Raw genomic sequence first — 20,189 nt, 5'->3', positions numbered from 1 at the left:
TACCGTGAAAATATTTCATCTTTTTCACATGAGTTCATTTAATTTCGGGATGACTATATGGTTCTGCTATCTCTGGTTTTATCGTATACTTTTTTTTCTTCTCATAGAATTATCTATAATGAAACTAAATAGATTTGGGATTGAATCGTTCTGGTAGTTTAAATGTATGTGTCGCACTAGGATTCGAACCTGGGACCTGCGCTTGTGGGAGAAGGGCACAGATTCGTGTCCCATTCCGGCTCACAGTACTATTCTACCAGAAAGTTTCAAATCAGTACGCATTCCACTGTAGAGTAGAACGTCTTCCAGATATGCAATTATTTATATATTATATTCTACCACTTTCCTCTCTTTGTATCGGCACTCCAGTTTCTTCAAAAAATGTCATGATATCTACAGAGTTGTTATTACTACAAATTTATGAATGGGGTAAGTTGGTTGTAGCAATTAAAACTTTAATGTTTTAAAGAAGTCGATATAAATTCTGCATATGGTTAACTTCTAAAATTGAATGTCCTGGCTAATTTTGTTTTCTATTTATATACTAGTCAGCTCGGATGCTGTAACAGGAAACGGATGCGGTTACCGCGCAGAGAAGCCCTTGCGGTATTCTCGTCTACGCTCCATATTCCAGAAATTCATAACCACGTAAAAAAGTCCTTGCCGTAATCTCGCCCACGCCTCGTATTCCAAAAATACATAATTACATACACTACCATTCATTAGCTCCTACCTTCGGAAAGAGGGTACGATCAATTTTCAAATTTATAATTGGAATGTGTTCGCACCTGACTAGCTCGTGGATCTAATTTAAAGCGGCGGTCTCTCTAACCGTAGGAAATCTGGCAGAAATTAATTTTCCGGGGGCCATGCGATGAGCTAAAACCGCCCCGCTGAAAATTATATAAAAATTCATTTAGCGTGTGAAGGTCACACCAACGCACTCCACTGACTATTAGAGCGAATAAAAATCATGGAATTTCAGATACATCGAGGCAAACACGGAAAATTTGAAACGTTCGTCAGCGTTCACTTTCAGTGGCGTCACTCCTCTCCTCTCAAACGTATTTTTTTGGTGTGATTACCACATTGACGTATTCAGGCAAGTACCAGAAAGAAAGTACGTTCCAAGTTGCTGCTGGCCATATAAAGTTCTTACTTAATAAAATTCTACATTAAATACTAAATATTCCACAAACATCGCGTGAATAAGCCATAAGAGTAAGCTTAGTTCTTTTTCTGCGTAGCACACAAACTATAATACGTCCTAGTTCAATAGAAAAATCTATTGTACCGAAATATACTATCTGATCATAGTATCCGGACATTTATCAGCGGACACTAACATAGGTTGTGTCCGTTCTGCGTCTTTATGACGTTTGGAACTTTACTGCAGACCCTTTCAGTTAGGTGCATGAATATTTGCGCAGATATGGTAGCCCTTTCTTGGTCAAGAGCCGACTGACAGTTCAATATTCCTGAATCGTCTTATACCGGCGGGTACATATCTCGTGATGTATAGTACGTTCAGTTCCACATTACATAGAGGTGGCAGGATACACTTGATTAGATAGTATATACTTATGTCCAAACAACTTCAATACACTCTTCTTAGTTACAACCATATGAAAATCACTCTTTACTTAGGCCACTTGGTCCCAAGATTCGCGATGAGAGTGCCAGTGAGACGGCATTGGAGATGTAGATCTGTACGAAAGTCGTCGCCAAAAATTGGGGCCCATTGCCTGATTAGATGGTTTTGGGAAGACTTTTGATGGCGATAATCTGGACGAGCTCGTTAACTCTAGCATCCTTTGTGGCGGACGCCATGCTGAACACATATGGATAATTAAATGTAAGCGCCCGTGACAATGAGTCACATAGAGCGCAGAAAGGAGCCGGCAAAGTCCAAATAAATGCGGGTCCAGGGCTGGTAAGGGTGGCCCAGGGGGTTAAAGATTGGGGTGGAGTGATCTGATACCGTGTACAAGAAGAACTACTGTGCAGCAAGGCTACCACATTCTTGTTCAGCACTTCATCCGTGACATTCCCAAGTGTCCGCAATGACGGAGCTGTAAAACAAGAGACCGCAGGGCTGTAGAGATAATGAAATGGCTCTGAGCACTATGCGACTTAACTTCTGAGGTCATCAGTCGCCTAGAACATAAAACTAATTAAACCTAACTAACCTAAGGACATCACACACATCCATGCCCGAGGCAGGATTCGAACCTGCGACCGGAGCAGTCGCGCGGTTCCGGACTGAGCGCCTAGAACCGTAGAGATAATGACACGCTGGTTATTCATCTCATGGTCAGTCAGAATATCAGTAATGAACGACAGACAGTGAGAGAGAAAAGATCGGGTTCGTAGCTCCAGGCTGGCGTTCGTCGAAGTGTGTATGTGGCACCTATGGACATACAGTGCATGATTCGTCGTAAGATAGGGACATAATGCGTGTCTGCAGTGATTCGAGCAGTTGTAATGAGAAACCCGTCCAAGGTTTCTCGCCGTTCCATATAAATATGGGAGCTGAGGAAAGCGTCCACTAGTGAAGCCGTGACACGTGTTCTGGAAGGCTGGAGGGCAGCCTGAATGGCATTACCAACTGTTTGTGGAGGAAAGTAAACTTGGTCCAGAATATATGGACATAAAACAAATAACCAAACACCGTTCGGAATAGGCCTTGATGTCTCAATGGTACTGACCGGCCGCCGTGTCGTTCTCAGCCCTTCGACATCACCGGATGCGGATATGGAAGGCCATGTGGTCAGTACACCGCCCTCCTGGCCGTTGTCAGTTTTCGTAAATGGTGACGCTACTTTTCAACCAAGTAGCTCCTCAGTTAGCCTCAGAAGGTCTGAGTGCGCTCCGATTGCCAACAGCAGTCAGCATACCCGGACGGTGACCCATCCACGTGCTAGCCAAGCCCGACAGTGCATAACTTCGGTGATCTGACGGGAACTAGTGTTACCACTGTGGCAAAGCCGTCGGTACTTATAGATATGGAAATTCTTAAATGCAAAGGGAATCTCTTCGGTTCGTTTATCTATATGTAAGAACATGGGGTGGCCAAAAATATGGAAACGCCAAAAACACAGTACACTACCACACCTAATACGGTTTAGAAAAACCGTCGGCATTCAAAACAGTTTTCAGTCGTCTCTAAATAGATAAATATAGAATGCAGAATGAGTCAGGAGGAAAGGTACATTCCTCGAGGGGCGATAGTATTGCTGATTTTGAACAAAAAAGTCATATGTACACATGTTCCGTTCTTGCCGTTTCGGAGAACGCTAATGAAAACAGTAGCGAACAGGACAAACGCATGCGACAATAACTGAAACGTTGTGAGCTAGCGTTTTGATTAATTGTGCATATTTCCCAACAAAACGTGTTAAAAACTACCACCACAAACTACAATACGTTTAGCAGCCTTGAAGACAGATGCTGTGTTTTTGATCTGAGCTCATTCGCTCATTCGTGCGGTCCTTTAGTTGAGCACATGCCAAATATGAACGAGAAATTCCAACTTCGTGTCCACTATGCGCTTGTAGACTTTACTCTTAATCTGTCCCCAGAAACAGTGATCTTATGCATTAAGATCGGGTGACCTACGTGGCCAAGAAATGAATGCAAGGCGACTGATCCAACTTTCAGGATACGTTTCAGTGAAGTTCTATGTCACTGGCCGTAGGGAATGTGCAGGACCTCCGCACAGGACTCCCCTGCCCGTTGCCGTATTCGACAGTGGGTTCGCTGTCGGGTGTGAGGAACAGGACGGCGGGGATATGTCCACGGATGTGTCATGATGACAGAATAACAGCATTTATTGATTAACTGCAATACAATGGTTTTCGGCGCTCTGGGCGAGGTTTGCATCCGCTCGTAATATTCTCAGCATCGAGGGAGGTGGTCAGCGGACGCTCACGCGCGCGCCCGCTGCGGCGACTGAACTGCGCTGACGTAAGTGGAATCCGCTACCACGGCAGCGGCGCTACGGCCTTTCCGGTTTGTACTGCTCCGGCTCGAACCACGCGCCGCGGGCCTCTGTGGCGATCGCTCCTAGGGGGGTGGGGGGGAGGGGGGCGAGGCGGCGCCGGCGGTGGGACCGGTCAGTGCCCTGTCTCAGTGACCAACACCCAACTGACCATGGTCCTCAGAGCCATTTTTGAACACACAGGAGCGCCTGCTATGGTGTACTCAGCGACGAACCTGGGTGCACGACTGGCAAAACGCCATTTTTTCGGATGAATCCAGGCTCTGCTTACAGCATCATGATGGTCGCATCCGTGTTTGGCGACATCGCGGTGAGCGCACACTGGAAGCGTGTATTCGTCATCGCCATACTTGCGTATCACCCGGCGTCATGGTATGGGGTGCCACTGGTTAGAGGTCTCTCTTGTTCGCATTGACGGCACTTTGAACAGTGGACGTTACAGTTCAGATGTGTTCCGACCCGTGGCTCAACCCTTCATTCGATCCCTGCGAAACCCTACATTTCAGCAGGAAATTCACGACCGCATGTTGCAGGTCCTGTATGGGCCTTTCTGGCTACAGAAAATGTTCGACAGCTGTCCTGGCCAACACATTCTCCAGACCTCTCACCAACTGAAAACGTCTGGTCAATGGTGGCCGAGAAACTGGCTCGTCACAATACGCCAGTCACTACTTTCGATGAACAGTGGTATCGTGTTGAAGCTGCATGGGCTGCTGTACCTGTACACGCCATCCAAGCTCTGTTTGACTCAATGCCCAGGCGTATTACGGCCAGAGGTGGTTATTCTGGGTACTGATTTCTCAGGATCTATGCACCCAAATTGCGTGAAAATGTAATCACATGTCAGTTCTAGTATAATATATTTGTCCAATGAATACCCGTTTATCAACTGCATTTCTTCTTGGTGTAGCAATTTTAATGTCCAGTAGTTTATATAAATTGAAGGTGGAGGGGTGAGAGGGGGGGAGAAAGGAAAGGAAAGGGGAAGGGACTCATAATGTCAACTGCATGTAGACTTTATGCGCAGTCAGTGGCGCCAAGAGAAGATGTGTGCTGGACAGGGATTCGAACTTACTAGGCAATTTCATTAACCATTGCACAACTTGGACACAGTGTTTCTGGCAACTATGTGGTCTATCTCAGTACATCCCTCGGCCTACCCACATTCCCACCTAATGCTATCTATCCGAGGTCCCTGCCCATGCCCTACATGCTAGCTACTCTGAGATTCCCACAGAGGTCGAAGATGGTTGTGCATTCGCACTGAGTGCGGGGGTTCGTTGCTCATGGAGGTGACTCATTTATATAAATGTGTGGTGTCTGTTCCTTCAGACGTGTCCGAAAGAACAGACATCGTGTATTACATAGTTGCATCGATGCACCTTTGTTGCAAATGCACAGTTGTGTTCTAACTCCTGCGGGAATCTCAAAGTAATGAGCGTGGAAGACATGGATGGGGACAGCAGATAAGTGGCCCTAGGGGTGAATGTTGTTGCATTAACCACTGCGCCATCTGGACTCAGCGTTTATTGAAACTGCATGGAATGTCTTGGTATGCCTTTGGCACACACACATTCTCATCTACCGCCACTTATTCTCAGCCCCAGTCCATGTCCCCATGCTCGCTACTCTGACACTCACGCAGGTCCATCGTGATTGTGCATTTGCGCTGAAGCTGGTGGGTTCATAGACCATCCAGGAGACTCAGTTATATGAATATGTGGTGCCTGTTCCTTCAGACATGTCCGAAAGAATAGAAACCATGCATTCATATAATTGAGTCACCTCGGTTAGTCACCTTCATTGCAAATGAGCGACTACGTTCGACCTGCCGCGGGAATCTCAAAGTTGTGAACATAGACGGAGACTGAGAAATAAGTGGCACTAAATGGGAATGTGGGTCAGCCGAGGGGCATAATAAGATAGTCCACGCAGTTGTGATAAACACTGTGTCCGGGTGGCGCAGAGTTTAATGCAACTTCCTAGTAAACATTAGGTCCCGCATTTGAATCCCAGTCCGGCACAAATTTTCACTTCGCACTGCTGACTCCGCGCAAAATTTCGATACAGCTGATATCATGAGTTCCTTCCCTTTCCTTTCCTTTCTCCTCTTCACCCTCCCCCTTCCACCATCAATTCATATTTAAACAGGTCTACGAAGGATTCGGTTAGGATAAGGGTATATATGCATTTGAAGTTTTCTTTCAAAATCACCGACACTATCACTCATCAAAGCATGCACCATTCCTCGTGACATAACATGTAAGGCCCTGTGAGGTTTTCAAGGGAACGTTATATTACTACAAAGTGTCAGCTGTCTTGAGTTCTCGTGACTGTGGTGACCAACAATCGACACTCGTGTTCACAAAACCATTTTTGGACGATGTGAACAGTGTGAACAGGCGCCCTGTCATCTTGGAACACAGCATTATCATTTGGGAAAAATGGGAACATTGTACCATGGGATGATTCTCATCCGCCGAAATGGTCCCATAAGTGGTGTATGACTGCCGGTCCTGGGCATAAAATCGGTGATGTCAGCATCAGTATTCCTGGAAACACTACCAAGAGCATCAGTACTCTCATGCTGCATGTCCAGTCAACGGCGGGCAAGCTTCCCACCTCTTGAGCAATTTTAGTTTCTATAATCCGATTGCGTGAGCACCACCATTCGATATCTGCAATTTTTAGTGAAATAACGAGTTTAAGGGCCCAGCAGAAAATAGTTGGACAGAAGGAAACGGACAGTACTTCTAAATTCCGTTTTGTTCTAACAACATAGATATTATTACAAAAGACAATTTGTATGAGGGCAGCATCTAATGTTGCACTGTTTTCATGTAGGTATTAGAGAACTATTTTTATTTTATTTTATTTTATTTATTTGTTCTGTTCTTTTGCAAAATATGTATATTTTGAAGAAGCTCTAACCCATTGCGATAAATTAGTCACGTCCTGGCATTCTCTGTATGGACTATATAGTTAATGTTTTATACTTAGGTTTAGTTGCTACTGTTACAGCCCGTGATACAGCGCTGGAAGAGCCACGACAGCCTCCACTAGACGCAACTGAATTAAAAGGTAATACGAGAGGTGTTGACAGTTGCCTGTATGTCATCAGATACACGCAATTCTGACTGTCCACCGTTCCCTAGAGTGTAAGCAATATACAGTGGGGGCAGTTTGCGTGATACGAAGAAGATATGAGCACCAGGCTAGCGCTTGCCACGAATGTGCGTCTCATTAAAGAAAGAACTGATAGCTAGAGGGAGTTTGCTACGTGTGTACGAGTATGTAAACAAATACAGCCTATAAAATTTGTTTTATCCTATCAGTCAATAACAGCACAAAAACCTGCAGTTTATAAAGAGCCAGCAGTAATAGTTGAACTTGCAATGGCAGAGTGTAACGTAACAGATTATTATTATTACTATTAATATTACTATCACTATTTGCTGTCGCGTCTGCACAGTAGACGCAGAGGCTTTCCCAGAGAACAAGTCTGGCGTATGATAGAAATGCATATTGTCATCCCCTATGACTCTAAAGAGACACCATTAGTTTTTATTTTATTTTTGCATACTCCATATACAAAATGGCTCTGAGCACTATGGGATTTAACATCTGTGGTCGTCAGTCCCCTAGAACGTAGAACCAATTAAGCCTAACTAACCTAAGGACATCACACACATCCATGCCCGAGGCAGGATTCGAACCTGCGACCGTAGCAGTCGCGCGGTTCCGGACTGAGTGCCTAGAACCGCTAGACCACCGCGGCCGGCACTCCATATACATACTTGTGTTGCTACTACGACAGTACTACTATTAAAACCTCAGGTCCTTATTTTCTGTGAAATCTCCCCTTAGAAACATTTATGAATTACTGTGCTGGTAAACCCCTTACGTTATTTGATTTTCAAACAGCTGAGCAAAACTGAACGCGCTCAGATATTTCTCTCTTTACTTATTCTGATCATCAATAAACTGAAAATATTTTTAGCGCAACGCAATCTGACTCTCAATAATCCCTACAAGAGAATGGCCCTGACTTATGTAAGTAGGCTGTTTAGGTTTTTATGTTGGTAACGTCACATAGCGCTCTGTGTGAAAATCACTGGCTGTGCTGTGTTGGCGTTGTTGGAATATTCGCTATTGTAGTGTTGGGCAGTTGGATGTGAACAGCACGTAGCGTTGCGCAGTTGGAAGTGAGCCGCCAGCAGTGGTGGATGTGGGGAGAGAGATGGCAGAATTTTGAGAGCGGACGATGTGGACGTGTGTCCATCAGAAAGGGTAAATTCTAATAATGTATATCACGAGCTGATATATATATATATATATATATATATATATATATATATATATATATATATATATATATATATATATGATAACTTTTGAATATTATTAAGGGAAACATATTGTTTGTTCTCTATCAAAATCTTTCATTTGCTAACTATGCCTATTAGTAGTTAGTGCCTTCAGTAGTCAGAATCCTTTATTTAGCTGGCAGTATTGGCGCTCGCTGTATTCCAGTAGTTCGAGTAACGAAGATTTTTGTGAGGTAAGTGATTCATGAAAGGTATAGATTATTGTTAGTCAGGGCCATTCTTTTGTAGGCATTATTCAAAGTCAGATTGCGTTGCGCTAAAAATATTATGTGTCAGTTTATTGAAGATCAGAATAAGTAAAGAGAGAAATGTCTGAGCACGTTCAGTTTCGCTCAGCTGTTTGAAAATCAGATAACGTAAGGGGGTTTAGCAGCACAGTAATTCATAAATTTTTCTGAGATGAGGTTTCATATGTCGACCCTTAGCCGAGGATACCTCACTGGAATCTTCTGATTTTTTCTTGTAGTTTGTGTAATTAGTGTAGCTATTGTTTATTGCTAGAGCGTAATTGTAGAGAGAATTTCCTTTGCAGTTGTAGTTTTTGATTGTTGTACAGTGAAACAGTTGTGGCATGCATGTAGATTTGCACCAAGTATTTCGCAGCTGCGCTTGCAATTAATTAGATATTATTAAAAGAGCTACGTTAATTTGTAATCTTATTTTTGCTCTTCTCTTGCGGGCCGGAGTAGCCGAGCGGTTCTAGGCGCTACAGTCTGGAGCCGCGCGACCGCTACAGTCGCAGGTTCGAATCCTGCCGCGGGCATGGATGTGTGTGATGTTCTTAGGTTAGTTAGGTTTAAGTAGTTCTAAGTTCTAGGGGACTGATGACCTCAGAAGTTAAGTCCCATAGTGCTCAGAGCCATTGGAACCATTTTTTGTGCTTTTCTTGTTATCGTGTGAAATATGTGATAATTATGGCGTGTGAAAAACGTAACACTACGATCCAAAGTAAATTGAGAAATAATTGTGACGACGAGAGTTGATTATCAGCACCACCGTGTAATGAATTAACAGACATTCAAATTAGTAATTTGGTAATTGTGCATAGGGAAATGGAGCGGGCGGCAAATAATGGTGTAGATAGAGAAACAATTAGTGAACAGAAAAGCATTATCGATCGATCTGTCGGAAATGACAGGACGCAATCTTGCAAATACTGTAGATTGAGGTTTTGCGTCCTCACCGTTTTCTCAAAGAAGTCAAGACACATTTTCTGCTTTTCAAAATGCGAATGTTGCTTGTTCAAATGCACTGCCGAATACCACTGAGGAGCATGTTTCAGACACCAGTGCATTGTTATTACAATTAATGCAGCAAATGGGACAAAAGCTTCAAACGTTGGACACAATGGAACAACCAGCACAGACTGCACACAGCACAGCCAGTGATTTTCATACAGAGCGCTACGTGACGTTGCCAACATAAAAACTTAAACAGCCTACTTACATCAGTTATTATGGAGACATTAAAAGCACTCCGTCTTCAGGCCACAAGTTGCCCATCGGGACCATGCGACCGCCGTGTCATCCTCACTGAGGATGCAGATAGGAGGGGCATGTGGTCAGCACACCGCTCTCCCGGTCGTTATTATGGTTTTCTTTGACCGGAGCTGCTACTGTTCGGTCGAGTAGCTGCTCAGTTGGCATCACGAGGCTGTGTGCACCCAGAGAAATGGCAACAGTGCATGGTGGTCCGGATGGTCACCCATCCAAGTGCCGGCCACGCCCGAATGCGTTTAACTTCGGTGGTCTGACGGGAACCGGTGTAGCCACTGCGGCAAGGCCGTTGCCTGTGGAGCCATAAGAGTTTATATAAAAGCTATAACACCCAGTATGATTACGCAAAATACACTCCTGGAAATGGAAAATAGAACACATTGACACCGGTGTGTCAGACCCACCATACTTGCTCCGGACACTGCGAGAGGGCTGTACAAGCAATGATCACACGCACGGCACAGCGGACACACCAGGAACCGCGGTGTTGGCCGTCGAATGGCGCTAGCTGCGCAGCATTTGTGCACCGCCGCCGTCAGTGTCAGCCAGTTTGCCGTGGCATACGGAGCTCCATCGCAGTCTTTAACACTGGTAGCATGCCGCGACAGCGTGGACGTGAACCGTATGTGCAGTTGACGGACTTTGAGCGAGGGCGTATAGTGGGCATGCGGGAGGCCGGGTGGACGTACCGCCGAATTGCTCAACACGTGGGGCGTGAGGTCTCCACAGTACATCGATGTTGTCGCCAGTGGTCGGCGGAAGGTGCACGTGCCCGTCGACCTGGGACCGGACCGCAGCGACGCACGGATGCACGCCAAGACCGTAGGATCCTACGCAGTGCCGTAGGGGACCGCACCGCCACTTCTCAGCAAATTAGGGACACTGTTGCTCCTGGGGTATCGGCGAGGACCATTCGCAACCGTCTCCATGAAGCTGGGCTACGGTCCCGCACACCGTTAGGCCGTCTTCCGCTCACGCCCCAACATCGTGCAGCCCGCCTCCAGTGGTGTCGCGACAGGCGTGAATGGAGGGACGAATGGAGACGTGTCGTCTTCAGCGATGAGAGTCGCTTCAGCCTTGGTGCCAATGATGGCCGTATGCGTGTTTGGCGCCGTGCAGGTGAGCGCCACAACAGGACTGCATACGACCGAGGCACACAGGGCCAACACCCGGCATCATGGTGTGGGGAGCGATCTCCTACACTGGCCGTACACCACTGGTGATCGTCGAGGGGACACTGAATAGTGCACGGTACATCCAAACCGTCATCGAACCCATCGTTCTACCATTCCTAGACCGGCAAGGGAACTTGCTGTTCCAACAGGACAATGCACGTCCGCGTGTATCCCGTGCCACCCAATGTGCTCTAGAAGGTGTAAGTCAACTACCCTGGCCAGCAAGATCTCCGGATCTGTCCCCCATTGAGCATGTTTGGGACTGGATGAAGCGTCGTCTCACGCGGTCTGCACGTCCAGCACGAACGCTGGTCCCACTGAGGCGCCAGGTGGCAATGGCATGGCAAGCCGTTCCACAGGACTACATCCAGCATCTGTACGATCGTCTCCATGGGAGAATAGCAGCCTGCATTGCTGCGAAAGGTGGATATACACTGTACTAGTGCCGACATTGTGCATGCTCTGTTGCCTGTGTCTATGTGCCTGTGGTTCTGTCAGTGTGATCATGTGATGTATCTGACCCCAGGAATGTGTCAATAAAGTTTCCCCTTCCTGGGACAATGAATTCACGGTGTTCTTATTTCAATTTCCAGGAGTGTAGAAGTTGAGATTGCAATAACTTTGCTTATAATCTCAACTGAAAATTTAAATCAGGCTCATCCAAAATTGCGCCCGGCGGGCGCGCCCTCGCCACGCGGGCGCCAGGCAGTGTAGTTCAGCGCCCCGTCCGCGACCGTGTGTCGCTAGTGTCGGCATAGGAGCGAGAGAGAGGGCTGCGGAGGGAGTGAGACCGCACACCACTGCTCTGCGGTGGACTGTCCCGCAGTCAGATCCTACGCAAGCAATAGAGGAAGCGCGCCTCTGTAAAAGAGGCCGATGAGTGGTAAAACAAGCAAACCATTTACCGTTTAGGTAACAACTAGTGTTCGTGTGGCAGAATTACTACGCAAAGCTTTATACAACTATATCAAAAACAAGAATCGAAGAACATCTTAGTTGTTTTCTGACCCACAGGTTCATTCTATTAGTACTGCACATGCACACTCGTCATATGTACAATAGGCGTCTTCTGAAAAATATATCAGTTTCTTAAATGAACTAGTCATAAATATTCTGTTTTAGAAATAACTTTATGTAAGCGATATAGAGTCTCATTTTTACTGTTAGCAGTTACAAGTAAATATTTTTTGTTATGCTTCGGGCTACATCTCTTTGAATCCCTTTTCAGAGTTTAGAAATCGGATCCTTAGTTTGCTGTTTTGTACGTAATAATTTTAACCGACCAATTTTGAAAACTTATTAAAAATAGAATTAAGGTTATAAAGCTCTTTAATTCTTACAGTCAACATTGGTAAAGAAGACAATTAACATTTTACACTTTTTTTCTTTTTCGAGGAAACGTTTTTGTCAATATTTGGTACAATATTCCCTGAGACTGATAACCTCAAAGAATTAGTCAAATTTTTATCGCCAAGTAATGAACGGTTCTTAGTTTTAGCAAGCTTTAAAAGAGAGAAAAAGCGCTCACAGATATACGTGGAACCAAACATTGAGAGAACTTACGCCGCGTGCTTGTGCAAAAGAGGATATTTCTCTCGTGGAAGACAGCTGTAGAAGTCATCCAAAGTTTTACACATCAGAAAGCGGTCATTCAGGCGGATATCGCTCTGCAGGTCAATCAGCTCTACTTGAAGCACTTGTAAGACGTCCTATGCCGAAGGGAAAACGGGAGAACAAATATATCTAAGGCCGATTGAAGCTCAATAATCTCCAAAATTCTGTTTTCAAACCGTTCTTATAATTTGCAAATGATTGCAACATAATCTGAAAAATCCACATCTTCTTTAACGCTGTCTAGTGCAGGAAAGTGTCCACAATTCTTCTCGCGCAATTGTTATTCCCCCAAAATATTTTTTTTTGAAATGCTTGAATCGTCTGAACTAAATTAACGACATAGTGATTTTCGCGTGGGAGTGAAATGTTCAAAGTATTTAGGTCACTCAAAAAAGCCAAATTCGCCACCCACTTAGGATCACAACGTAATTCTTCTGGACGTCCTTTCTTTTCCAAAAAGGTATTTATTTCGCCCCTCAAGGAGAAAAGCCGATGAAGCACCTTTGCTCTGCTCATCCATCTTACTTCGGTGTGGTAGGGGATGTCCGGGTATTCTTTAAGTTAGCGATGTGTGAGTCCATGCGAACGAATATAATTAACCGTCCGAAGAACTGTGTCCATAACATTTTTTATGTTGACAATATTCGCACAAAGTGCCTCCCGGTTTATCAGACAATGGACTGTCGCGAATAAGGAACAGCCAACTTCAGCCATTTTTACCTCACGTAACTCAGAAGTCCAGTACGCATCCCTCGTAGCGCAGGGGCTCCATCCATTGTTACACTGGTCAGGCGTTCCCATTTTAAACCCATTGACTCTAACACGTTTTCCACGGCAAGAAAAATATTCAAACCCGTGGTTGTGTCTTTTAATGTTGTAAGATCGAGAAATTCTTCTGTGACACGCAGATTGTCGTCGACACCACGAATGAATATGACGAGCTGAGATATGTCCGCAACGTCCGCGGACTCGCCAAGAGCGGTAGAAAGTGAAATGAAGTTTGCCGCTCTTTCCATTAATTGCTGCTCCATATCTGAGACCATATCTTCGACTCTGTGAGCAACAGTTTGAGGCGAAAGAGCTATTTTTTCAAAATTTTCTGTGAGGTCTGGTGGACAAATACAAGTCGCCGAGTCGACCAGGCAATCCTTGATGAGATTCCCAGCAGCAAAGAATTTCCCTGCTTTCTCACCGATCATTTGTAACTACCGATCGAGGTGGCGCAGTGGTTAGCACACTGGAATCGCATTCGGGAGGACGACGGTTCAATCCCGTCTCCGGGCGTCCTGATTTAGGTTTTCCGTGATTTCCCTAAATCGCTTCAGGAAAATGTCGGGATGGTTCCTTTGAAAGGGCACAGACGATTTCCTTCCCCATCCATCCCTCACCCGAGCTTGCGCTCCGTCTCTAATGACCTCGTTGTCGACGGGACGTTAAACACTAATTTCCGCCTCCTCCTCCTCATTTGTAACTTGCGCACAAACTTTGCCCACCTGTTTCCTGCTCGTACCACGCCAAAAAAGAACATACGATTAATTTTGTACAATCCTGTTTTAAATCACTTTTATCACTTTAACAATTAATTGTTTCATTTAATGAGCAGCTGCCAGCAGAAAGTCGTATACTCCTAGCTCACTTATTTGTTACAGAGTTTAATTCTAATTCCTTTGCGTGTTTTTGGTACTTGCATTGTTTAATTCATAAATTTCGGGCGTATTATAGTATTTGAGAGTTGTGGCATCGCGTTTTAGTACCTGAGTAGTGTAAATTCGTGTAGTCGTCTGACTTCTGTTTTTGTTTTGAATGGCCAGTGTCGGTTGGTCACAGCCAGTGTACTCCCTACCGCCGTTAGATGAGCAGCTGCCAGCAGAAAGTCGTATACTCCTAGCTCACTTATTTGTTACATAGTTTAATTCTAATTTCTTTGCGTGTTTTTGGTACTTGCATTGTTTAATTCATAGATTTCTGGTGCATTATAGTATTTGAGAGTTGTAGCATCTCGTTTTAGTACCTGAGTAGTGTAAAACGGCGTAGTCTCCATCCGCCGCCGAGCAGTGTGTCAGCAGTGCGCAAGTAGCAGCATTACTGCATATACTAGGCAATCTTGTATTTTAACAACCGTTAAAATTTTGTGTCGGTTTGTTTGTGCTCTCTGTACATTAGTTCAGACGTTCTTTGCACAACAGATTTTAGCATGGATAGGGACTGCAACTGCTGTGTTCGGATGCAGGCTGAGTTGGCATCCCTTCGCTCCCAGCTTCAGGCAGTGTGGGCTTCGGTCACACAGCTTGAGGCTGTAGCCAATGTGCATCACTGTGGGGGGGGGGGGGGGGCCGGATGGGGGTTCGTCGGGGACGGCCAGCTCGTCCCACGCATCCCCCGATCGGGCTACGACTGTGGCTGCCTGGGATACTGCCCACATTTAGGCTGATCCCTCACCTGTGGTAGAGTGGGAGGTCGTCTCAAGGTGTGGCAGGGGGCGAAAGACATTCCGGAGGGCTGAACGGAAGGCCTCTCCAGTTTATCTGACGAACCGGTTTCAGGCGCTGTCTCAGGCTGATACTGATCTTCGGCCGAACATGGCTGCCTGTCCTGTTCCAGAGGTTGCCCCTCAGTCGGCAAGATCCGGGCCGTCGCAGAGGGTGGGCTTACTGGTAGTTGGGAGCTCCAACGTCAGGCGGGTAATGGGGCTTCTTAGGGACATGGCAGCAAGAGAGGGGAAGAAAAAAAATGTGCACTCCGTGTGCATACCAGGGGGAGTCATTCCAGATGTGGAAAGGGTCCTTCTGGATGCCATGAAGGGTACAGGGTGCACCCATATGCAGGTGGTCGCTCATGTCGGCACCAATGACGTGTGTCGCTATGGATCGGAGTAAATCCTCTCTGGCTTCCGGCGGCTATCTGATTTGGTGAAGACTGCCAGTGTCGCTAGTGGGATGAAAGGAGAGCTCACTATCTGCAGCAGCGTCGACAGGACTGACTGCGGACCTTTGGTACAGAGCCGAGTGGAGGGTCTGAATCAGAGACTGAGACAGTTCTGCTACCGTGTGCGCTGCAGATTCCTCGACTTGCGCCATAGGGTGGTTGGGTTTCGGGTTCCGCTGGATAGGTCAGGAGTCCACTACACGCAGCAAGCGGCTACACGGGTAGCAGGGGCTGTGTGGCGTGGACTGGGCAGTTTTTTAGGTTAGATGGCCTCGGGCAAGTACAGAAAGGGCAACAGCCTCAAAGGATGCGGGGAAAAGTCAGGACATGCGGGGACCAAGCAGCAATCGGTATTGTAATTGTAAACTGTCGAAGCTGCATTGGTAAAGTACCGGAACTTCAAGCGCTGATAGAAAGCACCGAAGCTGAAATCGTTATAGGTACAGAAAGCTGGCTGAAGCCAGAGATAAATTATGCCGAAATTTTTACAAAGGCACAGGCGGTGTTTGCAAAGGATAGATTGCATGCAACCGGTGGTGGCGTGTTTGTCGCTGTTAGTAGTAGTTTATCCTGTAGTGAAGTATAAGCGGATAGTTCCTGTGAATTATTGTGGGTGGAGGTTACACTCAACAACCGAGCTAGGTTAATAATTGGCTCCTTTTACCGACCTCCCAACTCAGCAGCATTAGTGGCAGAACAACTGAGAGAAAATTTGGAATACATTTCGCATAAATTTTCTCACCATGTTATAGTCTTAGGTGTACATTTCAATTTACCAGATATAGACTGGGACACTCAGATGTTTAGGACGGGTGGTAGGGACAGAGCATCGAGTGACATTATACTGAGTGCACTATCCGAAAATTATCTCGAGCAATTAAACAGAGAACCAACTCGTGGAGATAACATCTTGGACCTACTGATAACAAACACACCCGAACTTTTCGACTCTGTAAGTGCAGAACAGGGAATCAGTGATCATAAGGCCGTTGCAGCATCTCTGACTGTGGAAGTTAATAGGAATATAAAAAAAACGGAGGAAGGTTTATCTGTTTAGCAAGAGTAATAGAAGGCAGACTTCAGACTACCTAACAGATCAAAACGAAAATTTCTGTTCCGACACTGACAATTTTGAGTGTTTATAGAAAAAGTTCAAGGCAATCGTAAAATGCGTTTTAGACAGGTACGTGCCGAGTCAGACTGTGAAGGACGGGAAAAACCCACCGTGGTTCAACAACAAAGTTAGGAAACTACTGCGAAAGCAAAGAGAGCTTCAGTGTAAGTTTAAACGCAGCCAAAATCTCTCAGACAAACAGAAGCTAACCGATGGCAAAGTCAGCGTAAGGAGGGCTATGCGTGAAGCGTTCTGTGAATTCGAAAGTAAAGTTCTATGTACCGACTTGACAGAAAATCCTAGGAAGTTCTGGTCTTACGTTAAATCAGTAAGTGGCTCGAAACAGCATATCCAGACACTCCGGGATGATGATGTCATTGAAACAGAGGATGACACGCGTAAAGCTGGAATACTAAACACCTTTTTCCAAAGCTGTTTCACAGAGGAAGACCGCACTGCAGTTCCTTCTCTAAATCCTCGCACAAATGAAAAAAATGGCTGACATCGAAATAAGTGTCCAAAGAATAGAAAAGAAACTGGAATCACTCAACAGAGGAAAGTCCACTGGACCTGATGGGATACCAATTCGATTCTACACAGAGTACGCGAAAGAACTTGCCCCCCTTGTAACAGCCGTGTACCGCAAGTCTCTAGAGGAGCGGAAGGTTCCAAATGATTGGAAAGGAGCACAGGTAGTCCCAGTCTTCAAGAAGGGTCGTCGAGCAGATGCGCAAACCTATAGACGTATATCTCTGACATCGATTTGTTGTAGAATTTTAGAACACGTTTTTTGCTCGAGTACCATGTCGTTTTTGGAATCCCAGAATCTACTCTGTAGGAATCAACATGGATTCCGGAAACAGCGATCGTGTGAGACCCAACTCGCTTTATTTGTTCATGAGACCCAGAAAAAATTAGATACAGGCTCCCAGGTAGAAGCTATTTTCCTTGACTTCCGGAAGGCGTTCGATACAATTCCGCACTGTCGCCTGATAAACAAAGTAAGAGCCTACGGAATATCAGACCAGCTGTGTGGCTGGATTGAAGAATTTTTAGCAAACAGAGCACAGCGTGTTGTTATCAATGGAGAGACGTCTACAGACGTTAAAGTAACCTCTGGCGTGCCACGGGGGAGTGTTATGGGACCATTACTTTTCACAATATGTATAAATGACTTAGTAGATGGTGTTGGAAGTTCCATGCGGCTTTTCGCGGATGATGTTGTAGTATACAGAGAAGTTTCAGCATTAGAAAATTGTAGCGAAATGCAGGAAGATCTGCAGCGGATAGGCACTTGGTGCAGGGAGTGGCAACTGACCCTTAACATAGACAAATGTAATGTATTGCGAATACATAGAAAGAAGGATCCTTTATTGTATGATTACATGATAGCGGAACAAACACTGGTAGCAGTTACTTCTGTAAAATATCTGGGAGTATGCGTGCGGAACGATTTGAAATGGAATGATCATATAAAATTAATTGTTGGTAAGGCGGGTACCAGGTTGAGATTCATTGGGAGAGTTCTTAGAAAATGTAGTCCACCAACAAAGCAGATGGCTTACAAAACACTCGTTCGACTATACTTGAGTATTGCTCATCAGTGTGGGATCCGTACCAGATCGGGTTGACGGAAGAGATAGAGAAGATCCAAAGAAGAGCGGCGCGTTTCGTCACAGGGTTATTTGGTAACCGTGATAGCGTTACAGAGATGTTTAGCAAACTCAAGTGGCAGACACTGCAAGAGAGGCGCTCTGCATCGCGGTGTAGCTTGCTCGCCAGGTTTCGAGAGGGTGCGTTTCTGGATGAGGTATCGAATATATTGCTTCCCCCTACTTATACCTCCCTAGGAGATCACGAATGTAAAATTAGAGAGATTCGAGCGCGCACGGAGGCTTTCAGACAGTCGTTCTTCCCGCGAACCATACGCGACTGGAACAGAAAAGGGATCTAATGAGAGTGGTACGTAAAGTGCCCTCCGCCACACACCGTTGGGTGGCTTGCGGAGTATAAATGTAGATGTAGACGTAGATGAAACTCAAATAAAAAACTAACAAAAAGATTGGTTTTAAATGTTTTTCCCCCAGTTCTTCTGAAAAGAATAGCGATGTGTGGTCGAAAAATAAATTTTTATCTATTGCAATATTTGCGTAGACATGGCGAGGCTCGGCGACGGTCTGCACAGCCAGCTAAGCGACACGACTCGGCCACTGCGACAACATACGAATTCGCCCGGGGCGCTGGCCGCGGGCGATCGCGGGCGCTAGCGCCCCAGGGGCACAGTTTGGACGAGCCTGCTTTAAATCAAAAGATCAGTTTATATATATATATAATTATTTTTGTTTTTGTTACAGTGGTTTGCTAGTGTAAAAGTAATCACTTACGAAGCCGTCCAATAAGTAATGCAGCACTTTCTTTCCCAAAGTTAATTGGTTTTATCCAGGATTCGAATACACCATAATATTCTCCACTCTTCTGGCTAAAAAATTATATTTTCCAACGTAACATCCGTTCAATGCGGCTCTCTTTCGCCACCTTACTGGGAACACCTCTACGTTTTATGATACGACTCTACTGATCGACGCCGGAGCCAATGTCTTGCTGCACCAATAACCTCCCCACCATCAACGTACTGCTACCTGCGGAGTGCATCCTTCAAAGGGCCAAGCAGATGGATGTCAGGTGAGATATCCAGGCTGTAGGATGGATGAGGAGGGACAGTCCAGTGAAGTTCTGTAACGATTTTCATCCAAGAATTGTCACGATCAGCCTCGTAACACTCAAGCAATTCCATACAGATATTTTTTCGTTGTTGTTTATGGTCTTCTGTTAGGCGGCGAGGAATCCAGCGAACACTATAGTAGTCACAGGTGTGTGAGGTTGGCCGGCAAGTCCGATAACTATGCGCGACCTTGTTGCGATGATGGCACACGCCTCGAGCAACGACTCACTGTTCTTATGTTCACTGCCAGGTCTCCATAGATATTCTGCAAGCGCCTGCGATTATCTGCTATTCTCTGGTTTTCTGCCATATGAAACTCCGTGACACCTCTCTGCTTGGAATGCACTACCAATACAAACGCCATTTTGAAGACTGTGCATAGCGGCGCTAGCTGATGGGATTTCATGAAAGTATGGATGCTGGATCAGAAGTATTAGTAGATATCCGAGAAAAAATGCCGCATTTTTAAATCGAAATTGGCTGAGTCAAAATGGTGGCTTCATTATTTATTGAACATCCCTCATTTGATTCGTTTTGTTTGTGTTGTGGAATAAGTAAGAGAGTTGTGATGGTACCTAATGGTTACTGCTAGTGCAGTTTATCTGTCTAAACAGCACCCCATGTGAGCGAATAACTTGCGTCGTTACCAATGGGTACTCCTACTTCAGGTACTTTGGTTATGCGCTACCCTGTTCAAAAAGTATAAGTCGATGTAGGCATGGTGTCGAACCACACACGTCTTCTTTGATGCAATG

Source organism: Schistocerca cancellata, chromosome 4 (assembly GCF_023864275.1).
Source record: "Schistocerca cancellata isolate TAMUIC-IGC-003103 chromosome 4, iqSchCanc2.1, whole genome shotgun sequence".
In the NCBI taxonomy this organism is placed as follows: Eukaryota; Metazoa; Arthropoda; class Insecta; order Orthoptera; family Acrididae; genus Schistocerca; species Schistocerca cancellata.
Note: the sequence above shows the minus strand (reverse complement) of the source record.